The following is a 12,584-nucleotide window of genomic DNA, read 5'->3' on the forward strand; positions in this document are numbered from 1 at the left end:
ACCAATTTGGTTATACTATCAGAAATACATAGACAGATAATTACGAAATTATTGTTTATATTTGTACAACTTTTCTGCTGTACTTTATTGGAAGGAGAAAAACAATCATTTCCTTAATAACAATTTAAACAATTTACTTAACTAAAACAATAACATTATAGCATACGTATCCATGTTTGTTAACCGATATGGTTAAACGATTATTTTTTTAAAAGAACTTAGACTGAGTTTTAGCACACATAAAAAACTTTAAACAAATCCTTATTTCCTGATGAATAGCCTTTGGACTATAACATAACTTAAACAGAAAACTATATTTAGAAAGATTTTTCCTCCGAAAGCATTTTATTTTAAAAATCCAATTTAAATTAAAAAAAACCCTGATTTATTTTTTATTTTTTTTAAAAAATCATTGATTTTTATCCACCCTGCTCCAAATTCTAGGTTTCTGAGTCAGGAAGAGAAGGTTTACACCATCCTCTTTCCCTGCATAGTTTTATACAGCAATTATAGGGCAATTTGGTTTTTAACGTGTTTTAATGTTTAATTGTCAGGCTTTATTGAGCTTGTCGGTGTGTGAATCTTCTTCCTTCCTGAGGCAACCAGAGCACCTGCGTATTATAAGATACCGTATTTTTTGCTCTATAAGACTCACTTTTTCCCTCCTAAAAAGTAAGGGGAAATGTGTGTGCGTCTTATGGAGCAAATGCAGGCTGCGCAGCTATCCCAGAAGCCAGAACAGCAAGAGGGATTGCTGCTTTCACTGCGCAGCGATCCCTCTTGCTGTTCAGGCTTCTGAGATTCAGAATATTTTTTTCTTGTTTTCCTCCTCCAAAAACTAGGTGCGTCTTGTGGTCTGGTGCATTTTATAGAGCGGAAAATACAGTAGGTCCTTGTTTGTTTGGGCTTGGGGGGAGCAGGAGAAAAGAACTTGACAGTTGTGAGTTTTCATTGCAGTGACGATTCATTACATGGCAACAGAGCTGCAAATTAAATAGCCACCATCTTCCATCTTTTTACCCTTTGCTTTGTGTCAATACAATTGATTTCCCCATCTGATCTTTCACTATACAGGCTGTGTGGTCGGAGGGAGAGGGAGAGATGTGCAAAGCGGAAGTCAGTAAATGACCGTTTGTGAGCATCTCCTAACGGAACAGGAAAATTATTCAAGACTCAAGAGGGTCAATGGGATTTCAGAGGGATAAGCACATTGTACCAGCTTAAACAAAGCGGGGGGGGGGGGGCTTAGTCTATTTCTACTCTGACATCTCCAGAGAGGATGAGAGTCTAAGAAATGTGAACTTCTTAATATGCAAAAGAAAAAGGAAGAAAAACCCAGACTATCAAGGAAGACGGGTGGGGGGAGAAATACTGCTTCACTTTAAATTAATTCAGAAGAATTTGGGTCTTCTGTTTCTGGTATGTATGCAGGTATTGTAGGCCGAAGCCACCTCCGTATTGGTAGACCATCGTTAACCCAGAGATTCCATGAAAAACTGACAAATATCAGAAACAGAACCTGTGTTTTGCAGGTGGCACGAGAACGCGGGTGGCGCTGTGGTCTAAACCACTGAGCCTCTTGGGCTTGCCAATCAGAAGATCAGCAGTTTGAATCCCCGCCACGGAGTTGTGTCCCAGCTCCTGCCAACCTAGCAGTTCGAAAGCAAGTAGATAAATACCGTATTTTTCGCTCCATAAGATGCACCTGACCATAAGACACACCTAGTTTTTAGAGGGGGAATGCAAAGGGGAAAAAATTCTTTAAAGGGAGCGCTGGGCAGAGCCCGTATGCATCCCAGGCTCTGCTCAGAGCTCCCTTTCACGAGCCGTGTGGAGTGTGTGTGTGGCGCTTGTAGGCTTTTCCCTGAGGAGCCGCTTGCACGGCTCTTTAAAGGGAGTGCAGCTCTTGGGGGCTTTTGTGGGAGGTGGGGGAAGGGACAGAGGGGCTAAGCCAGAAGCTAGAATAGCAAGAGCGAGCGTTGCACAGCACTTGCGCTCACTGTTCTGGCTTCTGGCTTAGCCGCGCAGCCTGCATTCGCTCCATAAGACACACACACATTTCCCCTTACTTTTTAGGAGGAAAAAAGTGCATCTTATAGAGCGGAAAATATGGTAGGTACCACTGCGGTGGGAAGCTAAACGGCGTTTCCATGCGCTGCTCTGGTATCGGTGTTCCATTGCACCAGAAGCAGCTTAGTCATGCTGGCCACATGACCCAGAAAAACTGTCTGCAGACAAACGCTGGCTCCCTCGGTCTGTAAAGCGAGATGAGCGCCGCAACCCCAGAGTCGTTCGCAACTGGACTTAACTGTCAGGGGTTCTTTACCTTTACTTTTAGACATCACCAGCTCACATTGGTAGTGACAAGGTCATAATGGCCACACTGGTGTAGAAAGATCTCATCAACTTTAGAAGCGAAAGTTCATTCCTGCATCTTCGCAGAGTCTTCTCCAACCCGGGACCCTCCAGGTGATGTTCCTGAACTCCATTTCCCATCAGCCTCAGGCAGCATGGCCAACACGGTTGAGGGATGATGGGAGTCCCAAAGCTCTGGAAGGCACTAGGGTTGCTGGAAGGCTGGTCTGTAGGATAGAGAACCTACCTGTAGCCTGATATAATGGTGTCAGAAGAGAGAGCCAGGTGGAGGGACTGCGTGCTACATATGCGCTGGAGCAAAGAGAACTCTCATCCATGAAATTGGCAATTTTGTCAGCTTCACGAGGGAGGTAAAAGTTGGTTGTTCGACATCCTCTAATAGTGCCTCACTGCCCTGGATTGTACAATCCAGAGGGGGTGTTTATCCACCCAAGAGTGGAATTCCATGCTTGTTCGGATGTAGGCGAACAAAGACAATTTGAGTTAGCAAGAGCAAGGGAGAGGTGATTCCCTGCAATGGAACAACCAGATAGATGTGCTGTGTTGAACCAAAAGCATTTTTACTTGGTATTATAGGTGAGGATATCAATAGGCAGGATGTTAAATTGTTTTTATATGCAACAACAGCGGCAAGAGTATTGTTAGCCCAGAAATGGAAGCAAGAAGAAATCCCGACGGAAGAAGAATGGCAGACAAAATTAATGGACTACGCAGAATTAGATAAAATGACAGGAAGGATTCAAAACCTGCGGGACCAGAGATTCACAGAAGACTGGAAGAAATATATGAACTATTTGAAGAGCAACTGTAATCAACAAATTACGCTGGTAGGACTACAAGAAGTTTTGTAAGGAAAAATATCTGAAACATTGCAAAGTACAGAAAGAATAGAGATATTAGTTATGAGATTTAAATGTAAAAGGGAAGTAAGAAATGTATATTAAGTGATTAGACTGGAAAATTTTCAGATGTGATTAATGGAAGTAAAAAAAATGGTATAAGATATGAAAGTATGTTTAATTACTGTTGAAAATGATATGTTGAAAAGTTAATAAAAATTTATATTAAAAAACGAAAAAAGATGTGCTATGTTGAAGGACTCCTTTTTGCCTGCCCCCTGTCCCTAGACTCAGAAGCAGAGAAATACTTTTGTGGGTTCTCCTGTTCTTGTTTAACTGCGCCTACCCAGCCCCAGTTCTTAAAACACTGGCTTTCTTTCCAGAAAAAGTCAACACTAGGCCACCATTTAGCATTCCTTTTATGAAAGCAAGCCTGGAGGGAAATGCCCCCCAGGAAGGAAGTTGTGTCCATGCTGTGCCATACAACAAATCTGTCAGAATGGGGGGCGGAAAGATATTGGTCTCTAGGTGGGGGGTATTCTGCGTGTGTTGGGAATCAGTGTGTGTCCAGCACAGAACAAAGCCTACCAATTGGAGGACAAATGTGTGTATTAGGAGAAATTAGCTGATCAATTTTCATGAGGGTTTTTTTAAACAACAACAACAACAACAACAACAACAACAACAAATCAATAAATTGAAAACTGATGTGAAAATGTGAGGAACTGAATACCGGACAAATGAGAAACCAAAATTGACAGGCTCAACTTTCCCTATCCCTGAGGAAAACAAAATGGCGGCCACTTCAGTTCTTGACAGATTTTGAAAGGAACTTCACCTCACCTCCCAAAATATGGCCAAAAAAACCACAGCAGGTTTCAAGGGGGTGTGAAACAGCTGGAAAATAGTCCCTGACTCTTTGGTCCAGTCTTATTGGACTTAGGATGTTATATCAATCACCCCACCTCCCTAAAAACTAAAAATCTTTCTGGAACATTCCGTAACTTTGAGAAATAATGGAAGGCACAACGGGATGGTTTTAGTGTCCCTGTGCTGTTAAAGAAGCGTGCTCTTCTTATTCCTCTCTTCCAGAGCCCTGTGAGACTTTGTACTCTTGGTAGCTTATCCATTCTGTGCGATGTCCCTCCATATCACAACATCGCTTTTGGCTGCCAAGAAAGGGTGGATGCAAAAGAAGCAGGAATCAAAGCGATGAAAACAATGTTTCAGAGAGCTTGTGTGCAGCCTCTTCGAAGAATGAAAATGGGGGGCGGGGAGAGGAGGTGGAAGAGGCAAGTAAATTGTCAGGTTGATAGAAGCAAGACTATTTATGGGACTGTGGTGCTTGAGTTGCGCACCTCTGAGCGGCTACAACATGCACATCCTTTCATCCATGCGCCGGGAGGAATTCCAGCCTGTGCCTTACAGATCTCGGTGTGTTTTGATAAGAGACAGTTAAATGAACACCAGAGTAAACAAAAGTCACATTTTGTATGGATAAATGCTGTAAACGGTACATTAAATATACATTCCAACTCCACACACACACACACACCCTGCGCCAAAAAACCCTGCTTGCCACATCGGACTTAATGATCGCAAATGTATATGGTGGCCCATCACTGTTACTTGCCCCAGTGTGGCTGTTTCTGCCCAGCCAAATGTAATTTATGATCTCGGCAGTGGTAAACGTTTACAGGATTAAACGGCAGAGGAAATGGCTCCCAAAGGTTGCAAAGAATTCTTATTTTCAGCCATGTTAAGATCTGGTTTCTATCAAACCAGACTAGGAAATCAACTATTCAGATAGGCCTTGGATCGAGTCCACAAGTCACTCCCATGACGCTAAACACTTGTGGGAATTATAGCCAACACTGAAGCACGCCCGCCTTTGAAAACATTCCCAAATGTTTGATAAATAGCCGGCAAATGTTTGAGATCTGCATTTGAATTTATGATGATATCCATCAAAACCTGGTCATTTTCGGTAGTTGAGGTGCAATAGTATTTGACAGATGACACGCAATGGCATCTAAGATGACATGCAATGGCTTTTAGAATTTGGCAGAACTGAGCCGACAGCTTGTACGATTCAATTTTTGACTTCTGCTAAAATCAGAGCCAATAAGAAGAGGGCAGCAAGGCGAAAGCATTCCAAGTCAGAGCCAACATTTACTGTGCATTGGGATTTTGAAGCTGAAGGAACTGAGTACAGTATGTTTAGTCTGGAGAAGAGAAAACAGAGGCTGTGGCGGTGGTGTTTGGATGTGATTGCATTCATTAAATACCTGCAGGGCTGTCACACAGTAGAGGACAAAGACATTTCCTCTCTTCCCCAGAAGGCAGGATTTAACACTAATGAGCTTAAGTTACAAAAGGAGATATTTGGGTTGAACAGTAGGGAAAACCTCTTGATGGCATGAGCAGTTTCACTCTGGAACCAATGACATCAAGGGATGGTGGGCTCTCCTTTGCTGGTGGCTGTCTGTCAGAGGAAACTCTATCCTACCCCTGGGCAGGCAAGAAACATAAACAAGGACACACTCCAGCCAGGCAAAAACACTAAAGGAGGGAACAGAGCAAGGCTGGCGAGGGTAATGGTAAAGGTTAAAGGACCCCTGACAGTTAAGTCCAGCTGCAGACGACTCTGGGGTTGCGGCGCTCATCTCCCTTTACAGGCCGAGGGAGCCAGCGTTTGTCTGCAGACAATTTTTCTGGGTCATGACTAAGCAGCTTCTGGCGCAACAGAACACCAAAACCAGAGCAGCACAGGGAAACACCGTTTACCTTCCTGCTGGAGCAGTACCTATTTATCTACTTGCACTAGTGTGCTTTCGAACTGCTAGGTTGACAGGAGCTGCGACCGAGCAACAAGAGCTCATCCCGTCACAGGGATTCAAACCGCCAACCTTCTGAGTGGCAAGCCCTAGAGGCTTGGTGGTTTAGACCACAGCGCCACCCGCATCCCGAGGGGAATGGTATGGGGATAAATATTGTGGCTGGCAGGGATGTAGCCTGGGGAGAATACCAGAGGCCAGAGACAAAGGTCTTAAGAGTTATCCCATTCCTTCTTCGACCCCTTTCCCAGCCTGCCATTTAGCAGTATTCTTCCCAGTTGAGTCTTTCTTCTTCTGAAGCCGGGAAGTAATTTTTTAAGAGCAGGTTGCCAAAACGTTGTCCTCCAAATGCTTTAGGATTGCAACCCCCATCAGCCCCTGTTTTAAGATATTGGGAGCTATTATTTCAGCACCCTCTTATTCACAAGAAGGAAATGTGATCCAGCAGGCTGGATTTCATTTTTGAAAACAAAACAAAACAGCAGCCGTGCAAAAGTTTCTGAAGAAACAGAGGCTTCTAACACACAGTGGCACACAGGACATGAACACCAGGCAGGGACAGCTGGAACAAGGGGCACTTTGAAAAACAAACCACATGTGTTGGATTGGGGAAAACAAGTGTAGGATTTAACACACAAACGAGCATCAACAGATCCCGGGAGACCACCGATCTCTTCACTTTTTAACAGAGCTTAAAAGTCAAAAAGGCTCCGGCTCTCTACTTGACTTCATGAGTTTGGGTTGATCAAACCTGCACACATCAATACAGTCATACCTCATGTTACGTTTGCTTCATGATACGTTTTTTCAGGTTGTGTCCTGCGGTGACCTGGAAGTACCAGAAAGGGTTACTTCCGGGTTTTGCCGCTCGCGCATGCGCAGAAGCGCTAAATTGCACTTTGCGCTTGCACACAAGCACCAAATCGCACCGCGCACCTGTGCAGATACAGCGCTTCAGGTTGCGGGCTTTTCATGTTGTGAACGGGCCTCCGGAATGGATCCCATTCTCAACCAGAGGTACCACTGTATACGATAACAACTTGGGCTGTATAACCTTTCTGTGGTAGGGCTGAATGGCAAGGGGGTGGGTGGGTTCTGCATGAGTTTACCCCTGCCCAAGTCAAACCACAATGTCAACACCACCACTACTAGTAGAATAGGGACTCCCACAAAGCCTGGTGTTGCTCAGTTTTCAGGCGTGGCCTGTCCTGTTTTGCCCCCTGAGCCAAAATGGGAATTGCTGTCTCCTGCCCCCCCTTCCCATCCCACCGCCGTGCCCCACACCCCACCATTTCCGCAGCCAGAATGCCCTGGTTCTAAGCCAGCCTTTCTCAACCTGTGGGTCCCCAGATGTTGTTGAACTACAACTCCCATCACTCCTAGCTAGCAAGGCCAGAGCTCAGGGATGATGGGAATTGTAGTCCAACAACATCTGGGGACCCACAGGTTGAGAGCCACTGCCCAAGTATCCCTGTTTTCCAGGGACAGTCCTGTATTTACAGAAGCCACCCCAGTTTCTGATGTCCCACTTTCCCTTAGGCTATCCCTATTTTAATTTGAGAAATGTTGGAGGGTATGGAGTTATGTGACCCCCAAGCTGAGGAGATAAGTAACTATATGACCTTTAGAAGACATCAGAAGGCAGCCCTGTACAGAGCTACCTTGGTTCTCAAACTTAATCCGTTCCGGAAGTCCATTCCAAAACCGAAGCGCTCCAAAACCAAGGCACACTTTCCCATAGAAAGTAAGGCAAAATGGATTAATCCATTGCAGACTTTTAAAAACAACCTCGAAAACAGCAATTTAACATGAATTTTACTAACGAGACCATGGATCCAAAAAATGAAAGCAGTAAAAAATGTACTGTAGTCACACAATCAATCAATCAATCAGTCAATCAATCAATCAATCAATCAATTAGACAGTTGCATATGATGGTATCACTGGGCTGCTGTCAGGGCAAACTGTACTTGAATTGCTGGTTCTAATGTGTTTTGATGTATTTTGATTGCTGTTTTAAGCTTGCTTTTAATTACTTTGTATTTTTTAATGCTTTTAAATGTTGTAAGCCAGCTTGAATCCCTAATTCGGGAGAAAGGCAGGGTATAAATGTGTTCAATAAACTAACTAACAAACAAACCTTATTCTCTGCCCTTTTGAGATACAACACACATTCCAAACTTGCCGATCATAAACTTGTGGTCAGCTTTTCTTCTTGGCAAATTCAACCTCAGAAGGATTTTCCAGGTTTTTCTGGGGAATGACAGAGCTGGCTTAAAGGGACTTTCAAATCCAACTTCTGTTCACTTCTCAACGATAAGAAAAAAGAGAAAATGCGTAGCATCCTTTTATGATCCTGGATTTGCATTTAACAGAGGCTGTCCCGATGCAAAAAGACTGGATGCTATGGGCTTTCTGAGTGCGCACCATTTCACAATCTGTCATCTGGAGATGAGCAAAATTAGATCTGGAATGGGTGTGCTTAATCTGTTGCCAAAAGCCAGGCTGACTGTTTCAAGAGCAATAAAACAGATTGTATTAAATGGGAGAAAATTGACATCTGCAACTACAGCTTGTCAAATTGCTGTGTGTGGAAATCAAATCCCCTAAAACAGTGAACGGGATATTATTGCAACAGAGAATATACTGTTCCAGTGATTTCAAAATGCTAGGGAGTGAGGGCACAGGAACGCTCTGCAAGAAGTGATGAAGTCACCTCAAGAAACTGAGTCCTTGTGCTGGATGCCTCCTCCTGCCCAAGGGATGGGGAAGATTTGCACCTTCAGATATAGACAGACTCCAACTGCTATCAGTCCCAGCTAGCATGACCAATGGCAAGTAAGGATGGGAATTGTAGCCCACCAATAGAGGGGGGCACAGCTTCCCCATCTCTGGACTGGCTGATGCCCCAAATAATACTGTCCCCCAATTTATTGAAAGTTGGGCACATTTGCTTTTAGGATCTCCACTATACATTTAAAACAGTACCATGCCACTTTAAACAGCCACGGTTTCCCCAAGAGAATTATGGGAACTGTTGTTTGTTAAGGGTGCTAGAGCTGTTGGGAGATCTCTGTTTGTCTCACAGAACTGCAATTCCTAGAGTTTAATCCCTCTTCCCAGGGGACTCTGTGAGTTGTAACTCTCCAGGGGAAATGGGAGTTTCCGAATAACTCTCAGCACCCTGTGTGGATAATGTCATTACACAGTTTAGCCACTAGATGGCACTGGACTTAGCCATAGCTTGGTGAGTGAGGAGCTTCTTGTTGCTGTTTGTTCTTTCTTTGGGAGACAATAAAGTTCTTTCCTTACTTCTCAGATGGTGTGTCTTGCGTCTACAGAGATGTGGGGTGTGTGTGTGTGTGTGTGTGTGTGTGTTAAGCATCCTCTTTCCCTTTGCTGCTTTCCACTTACAATCACAGTTGATCTTCTACCCCAATCACTGTTTTGCAGTTATTTATCTGAAATCTGGGTCTGTACCAGGGATGTAATGTAGATGTCTGAACATTTCAATTTCACTCAGTTTTCTAATTTTCTTCAGCTAGTTCTGCACCTGTTTGTGAATTTGTTTTAATGCCTGCGTGAAAATCTACACCACTGCACATTTCTCCTAATAGATCAATTCTTGCAAGCCATTTCCCCGAATACAATGCCATTCTATACACTATTTTTACTAACAGAGGCATGTCTCTACTCAGTTCCCGCTAATATACATGGCTTTGTATGCATCTTTTGGCTGGAGAGCGGTATCAAAAAAATTTCAATAGACAGTTGTCTTTCAGATCACACTAAGACGGGCGGGTCATGTAGGCTTACCATACAATGCAAACTCCTCCCCTTCCCCAATTTCCCCGAAAATTCAAGCTTGCCTTGGGGTTCAATTTTTGCTTATTGAGAACAAAAATTGACAGAAAGTCAATTGCAACCAATGAGTCTATTTACTCCAGGGCTGTGTTATTCGCATCTATTGATTCCCCCCTCCACAGAAGTCTCCTCTTTATAGAAGGCTTTGATTTAAATGGAAAGGAGTTTGGCCTTCAGCAATAATCCTCTCAGGCTCATGAGGATCATTAAAGCAAAGCTGCCTCGTACAGACAGACAGTTGCTTCTGGTTACCTTTTTAGGTTTAAATATTCCATTCATAGGTTACGCACGAAACCCGTTCTCTAAGTTATGCTTATCAGCCACAGTCCATTCTGGGCGGCCATCCCAGCGCTGGTTCCATCCAACACTGCTATTAATCCACTTACAAGGCACCAGAGACAAATAAACTCCAAGAGCTTAGAGCTGGAAAAAGAACTCTGGTGAACTTTACCAAGAGCAAATATCTTAAACCTAGAACAGGATTTGTGTGGCTGTTCTGATAATGTTGGAAGTTTGATAGCCGGCGAGGGAACAAATGGAATGGTTGTTGTTGTGGTGGGGGGGGGGGGGAAAGATGACAACTAGCAAAATATTCCATCCCTTCATAACCACCCCACCCAACTTCCCCAATATTATACATGTTACAGGAACATCAGGTACTAGGGTTGCATTCACACATTACAGTTTGTTCTGTTTTCATGACGTTTCCTCAATTGTTGTCTTCCACATTCTATCTGAGTTTTCACACAACGGAAAAGCAATTTCTGAAACTGTAGTGGAATATACCACACACTCCAACATTCCTCCAATGTCCTATTCCATAACAATAATAATTTTATTATTCATACCCCGCCCACCTGACTGGGCTGGCCCAGGCACTCTAGGCGGTTTCCAACATAAATAAAAGCATAATAAAACACCAAACATCCGCTGCTCCCTGAGCTGGTCTTTGGGACTGGGGGGGGGGGGACGACCCGGGCTTCCCCCTCCAGCCCTGAGAAGATCTGGGAGAAGCGGACCGGCTGCACACAGCCTGTCCGCTGCTCCCTGAGCTGGGCGGGAGGGAAATAATATTTTTTCCCTTGATTTCCACCTCTAAAAACTAGGTGCACCTTATGGTCAGGTGCGCCTTATGGAGCGAAAAATACGGTATATAGTTACTTATTACTTTGGCTAGGGGGTTGCATAACTCCATACCCTCCAACAGTTCTCCGCTGAAAATAGGGACGTCTTAGGGGAAAGTGGGACATTTCAGGATCAAATCCGAAACCAGGGCAGTTTCTGTAAATCCGGGACTGTCCCTAGAAAATACAGCGGTACCTCGGGTTAAGTACTTAATTCGTTCCGGAGGTCCGTTCTTAACCTGAAACTGTTCTTAACCTGAAGCACCACTTTAGCTAATGGGGCCTCCTGCTGCTGCCGCCGCACTGCTGCAGCGCGATTTCTGTTCTTATCCTGAAGCAAAGTTCTTAACCTGAAGCACTATTTTTGGGTTAGCGGAGTGTGTAACCTGAAGCATATCTAACCTGAACCGTATGTAACCCGAGGTACCACCGTAGAGACATTTGGAGGGTCTGATATCGTGCAGGTTTAAGCACTCATTTCCATGCTACTTGAGGACATATTTTTTTCGTCAGAAGCAATTAACATGGAAATGAACTTGAGTGGTATCACAGTGCTTTAAACATATGGTGTGATTTATGGTATTTTTATATGCAACGACTGCAGCTCGGACTTTGGTGGCAAAGGGGTGGAAGGAAGAAGAAGTCCTGACAATAACGGATTGGCATAACAAGCTACAAGAATTTGATAAAATGGCGCAGTTAACAAATAGCCTGAGAAGCAATTCAAAACAAAAATTTATGGAAAAGTGGGATAGATATAAGATATATGTTCAAAAATACAGTAAAGGTTCGCTATCTATGCTAGCATTCGATTGACGTTGGAGAGAGACTGAGTTGAGAAATAAGACCAAGGGTACATATTGATATAGGAATGTATTAGATAAAATGTAAAGAAATATACAATAATAAGAGTACATTCATTTGAGAAAAAGGAATATACAACGGGATAGACAGGAAGTCCAAAGTGTTGGTATAGATATGATTTTGGAATAGTTTTTTGCCCTTGTTTTTTCTTTCCTTTTTCCTTTTAGTATATAAACTTTCTATACATGTTGAAAATTATAGTATAACAAGCCTTGTGATGTAATAATGTTTACCAATGTAACATAAGAACTTTAATAAATAAATAAAATTCAAAAAACAAAAAACAAAAACATATGATGTGATTTAGGCCTACACCTCCCATCAGCCTCAACCGGCATGACCAAAGGTTAGCCATTTTGCTTCCTGAGGCTAAGGACAAGATGGCACCACCCCATTTCACATACTATGGTCAAATGGGCTGATGGTTGCATCTGACTGCTAAACTGGAGCTAGGACAGCATCCTTCGCCACACCTGAGGGCAGCAAGCTTAGTTTAGGGGGCACTGTGCCAGCCATTATTCTTGTCCCTTTGAGCAGCCAATGCAAACAATTTAAATATCTCTTCAGCTTCCAGGCCCATGACCCTATTTAGGGAGCGTATCTGGAATCCTCCTCCTTCTGGATTCAGTTTTGTGGCAATTCCACAATGAGAGAATTGCTGCTTCTCATCTGCCCACCCA

This window comes from Podarcis pityusensis (assembly GCF_964106645.2).
Source record: "Podarcis pityusensis genome assembly, chromosome: 14".
NCBI classification, from domain to species: Eukaryota; Metazoa; Chordata; class Lepidosauria; order Squamata; family Lacertidae; genus Podarcis; species Podarcis pityusensis.